Below are 5,000 nucleotides of genomic sequence, written 5' to 3'. Positions count from 1 at the left end.
GAGAGCGTTAATGAACTTCCATGGGGTTGGATGTTCCATTCCTAATTCAAGCTGTATTTGTCTGTTCGGTACTTCAGCATGGTTGCTAATTTTGTCTTGGCAATTCAATGCTCGGTCATATATATTCCATATTTCAATCGGGAAGAATGGTGTACGTGTGCTATTTCAACGTCTGTTCAACCTACCTATATAATTATCTTCGAGCCAATTCAAGATTTGCGTATTCTCTATGGATAATCATCTACTAAGGCATCAATATAAGAATCTCTATGTTCAGTAGGTACAAAGGCAAGTGCCAGTATCATCTTTTATATGCAAAGATAATTGGGCGTCGTCATTATAGCGAAAACTTTGGCCTAAAGTAGCAATGTGCTTCTGCATAGTTTGACACAGGTGAAAGAAGCTCCCTCTTACTTCAACGTCTGGAAATATTTCCTTGGTAGCAAGGAATGCTGCAATTTCAAAATGACATACAATCGACTTCAAGTTTAGTGTTGGTTCAAATTCATTTATCATTTCAAACAGTCTTGGATATGTAACTTTCTGCTTGTTGGGTAAAAGAGCATAAAGTACTGGAACGACACCTCCGCCTTTTTGATCCATTACAATATACACTTGAGAAAATACTGTGGGAGCAATCTTAAGGGTACCATCAACATACCAAACAACCTATGGTACCAAATATTGCACCCAACTTTTTTTACCAAATAATAAGATTTGATCTGAGCCGGGACCACTGTCTCTTGATAAAAAATCTTCTCTCTGAGTTGCCTCTGATGTCGAATATTCATGCAGGATTGCTAACTGATGAAGGTCAACTGGGATTGGCGAGGGGCACTAATTTGATTCCGTTTCCGTCAAATAGTTTTCTTTAAAACAGACAAACCTGGCAAAGATCCTTATACTGCTTGGGGAACATTAATCAAAACTTCATTAATCACTGCACTTGGTTTTTCTATCATCTCTTCAGCTCGGGTTTTAATTTTTGTAGCAGTCCTTTCCACTTCCACTTTTATGTTTCCAAATCTTGTTTGTATTCTTGCTTTGCATCTGCCGAGCTGTCCACACGTCCAAAACATCAGATCGCTGTCGGTTTTACCCGTTTTATAAAAAATGAACAAATATCCATTATGACAAAACTTTTCCTTGCCTCTCTGGCTTAAAACTGGCTCCATTGTAATGGGTAGATTAAGAATATAATACTATAGAGGTGTGAGAGATCTAGAAAGCAGAGGTTTTCCAGAATATATAACGACTTCCGAGTGGTTAAAAATATTTACCCTTTATAAAAAGATGGGTGAATGTATTTTGTCCGACGAAGAGTTGGACCTGTGACGATTTAGCTAGGCGTTGAGTTACACCGGCGATGAACTCGCGGTGATGAGTTGGCGGCGATGATTAGTCCCATTCCGTATATATATATATATATATATATATATATATATATATATATATATATATATATATATATATATATATATATATATATATATATATATATATATATATATATATATATATATATATATATATATAATGTGTAGGCCTATGCGCCTTTATATGAGCACGTTTGTACATTCAAATATTGCAACCCAAATCTAAATACTAAATGACTCAATTAATTCATTTATTTATCGCAATGGATCCACACAGTTAATATCTATTCCAAATAACCTACTCAACACAAACCAGTAATTGAAACCATTAAAGCTTTAGTCTCGCCTCATTTAACACTCTTTTATTTAGGGTTAAAACGTTGTTCAATTCAAAAAACGAATCTTTTTATATAAGGTTAAAATTAGCATTGTTCATTTAGGTTTATCTTTAATGGATTTTCCGAGGACTAATGACGTGACATTTTCCTATTGGCCCCAGTGATATTAACGAGGGATCTCTCTCTCTCTCTCTCTCTTTTCTCTCTCTCTCTCTCTCTCTCTCTCTCTCTCTCTCTCTCTCTCTCTCTCTCTCTCTCAAATAATAAAAGTTGGATTTGTCTTCATTATGGAAGCCTATATTTCACTAAAAAATAATTAAATCATATATTTTCTATCACCAGTCAAGATAAATAAATATCAATAGAATATGATGATAGGCATTTATTTTCTTATTAAGAATAAAGAGATATTCAATAGAAAACTTAGATATATTTTTAAAGGACTATTCAAAATATATACAGGGGTACATTTCTAAATTGTTTCAAGTTTATTGAAATTGGATTATTGAAAATAAACGAATTAATCTTTTTTTATATATCTTTTAAAGAAAGCAGGCTTAATATTAAAGCCTCTAAGAGTTGTTCCTTATCAAATTTTATTTTGTCATCTAAATGTTTGCCTGACTTTTAAAGGTGTACTCAGAATCATATGTTCAAGAGTTCATGAACCATTATCTCTGGCTCTAGTTATTAAAACCATGCACTGAGGGAGAGCATTTATTGGCTCTAACAGCTTTGAAAATATATCGCACGTGAGCACCTTACTTCACTTGTCTGTTCCTGAATTAATGAACTTATTTATATCAACTTAATCATTTTATTTGAAGAAAATTAAACCGTTAATAGGTTGAGCAGAGCAGAACCCTAAAATGTAGACAAAAGTGAGAAACAAGTAAATTACAGGTATATTTCCATATGTTTTTATGTTTTTCATCATATGGCAAAAATTTTAGCCCCGAATTCATTGTAAAAAGAAAATATTGAGTTATTATATTCGTCTGCGAAGCCTTCATTATCTAACTGATCAAGCTAATATGATGATGATGAGGATGATGATGATGATGATGATTATTATTATTATTATTATTACTCAAGCTACACGTCTAGTTGATAAAGCAAGACGATATAAGCCAAATCGCCCCAACAGGGAAAAATAGCCCATTAAGGAAAAGAAATAAGGAAATAAATAAACTGCATGAAAATAATTGATATAAAATATTTTAAGTTAGGTAACGACGTTAGACTAAAGCTGACACATATAAATAGTATAGGAAAATGTTCAATTAAGGTAACAGTTTCGACGTCAGTAGGGTTCACATAAGCAAAACTACTTGCTACATTAATCTTTTTTAACTTGATTAATGAATATTTAACCAAGGAGTGGAAACTTGGCATTACCGGTAAATATGATACTTAAATAGTTCATGATTTCATGAAATGATATCACTGACATTTTATGGCTGCTGCATTGTTTTTAGACTTGAATTGAAGTACTGAAGTATGTATCATATGTACCTTTGTGAATTAGGATATATTAACGTGATCAAATGGTTTACTTATCACCATGATCATCAAAACTGCACTAGTCTGGCCCAATTATACTATGTTGATTTGCTGTGAGCAACCATGCGAAAGTTTCCCACTACCAATAATCCGGAATCGCAATACTCTAGATATGAATTAGGACATGCCTTTTGTTCTGCAGTAGACTAAAGATGGCTGCATTTGTTGTTGTGTATCGTATGGATGGAAAAATTCTAAAAAGTTTCTAGGTATTACTTGTTGATATGTTGATTATGTTGATAAAAATGCTTTGAAGATATTCTAGTAATGTCTTATTATTCTTATTGCTATGGAAAGTAATAGGAATAAGAAGATTCTGAATTTGTTGTGGAAAAATTGTTGGTAGGTGGACATCTGATATTATGAGATTATGTTATTGAAATCTGGAGAGCAATTGAAATTGCCGTACCTATATTATCGGATATCTAATATCTTTAATTGCAATATCGTCTTGGCTTGATGAACCGTATTCATTAGGAATTATTTGGCACACACAAGGAATAAGCTAATATATATATATATATATATATATATATATATATATATATATATATATATATATATATATATATATATATATATATATATATTATATGATTATGGCTCCTTGGTCTGGGCACAAAAAAATATATCTTACTATGGCTCGGGCTGGGAACCAAACATATATTATTTTGTATACTACGACAGGCAAGTCAATCAACCTTTCGAATTTCAAACTCACTTGTTTGCTTTTACATTACAACTGTTACATTTAAAATTTCAATACACGAACTCTGAGAACATGAAATAAATGCAGACATCAATATATAAAACACTGAATATCCAAAAGTGTCACAAGTACGCTCAAAACTAAACTGGGTGATTATTATTACGAACAAAGTTACTATGGTTAATTAACAGGATACGAGCGATTGGAATAATGAACTCTTCACAAAAAATAAATATATTTTACATAAATTTCAACATATTCAAAGAATTTACATAAAAAAATAACTTGAAATATTAGGTGAAAACAAGACTTAGATGAAGAAAAAAATGTTATGATCTGAAAATTATAGGCTCACTATAATACACACACACACACACACGTATATATATATATATATATATATATATATATATATATATATATATATATATATATATATATATATATATATATATATATATATATATATATATATATATATATATATATATATATACATATATATATATATACGTGCATATAGGTTTGTGTGTGTGTATATATGTATCATTACCACCTAAGCTACAATCTTAGCTATAAAAGCCGGATGATATAAGACCAAGGGATCCATCAGGGAGAAATATCCGTGTGAGGAAAGGTAATAAGGTAATACATAAACTGTATGAACGTAATAACTATTAAAATCAAATACGCACAGGATGTTACTGTCCGGGAAGATCTTAATGTAAAGAATGGTAAAATTATATATATATATATATATATATATATATATATATATATATATATATATATATATATATATATATATATATATATATATATATATATATATATATATATATATATATATATATATAAGTATATATATATAGATATAAATACAGCTTGTATGAATATTTATCACTAACACTGGTTTTTATATACAATGTAATTATTAACTACAATGGCATTTGTTATCAAAATCTACCCGTGGGAATATATATTCACGGGAAATTCCTTTATGATAAATGTTTC

This window comes from Palaemon carinicauda, chromosome 29 (genome assembly GCF_036898095.1).
Source record: "Palaemon carinicauda isolate YSFRI2023 chromosome 29, ASM3689809v2, whole genome shotgun sequence".
NCBI classification, from domain to species: Eukaryota; Metazoa; Arthropoda; class Malacostraca; order Decapoda; family Palaemonidae; genus Palaemon; species Palaemon carinicauda.
Note: the sequence above shows the minus strand (reverse complement) of the source record.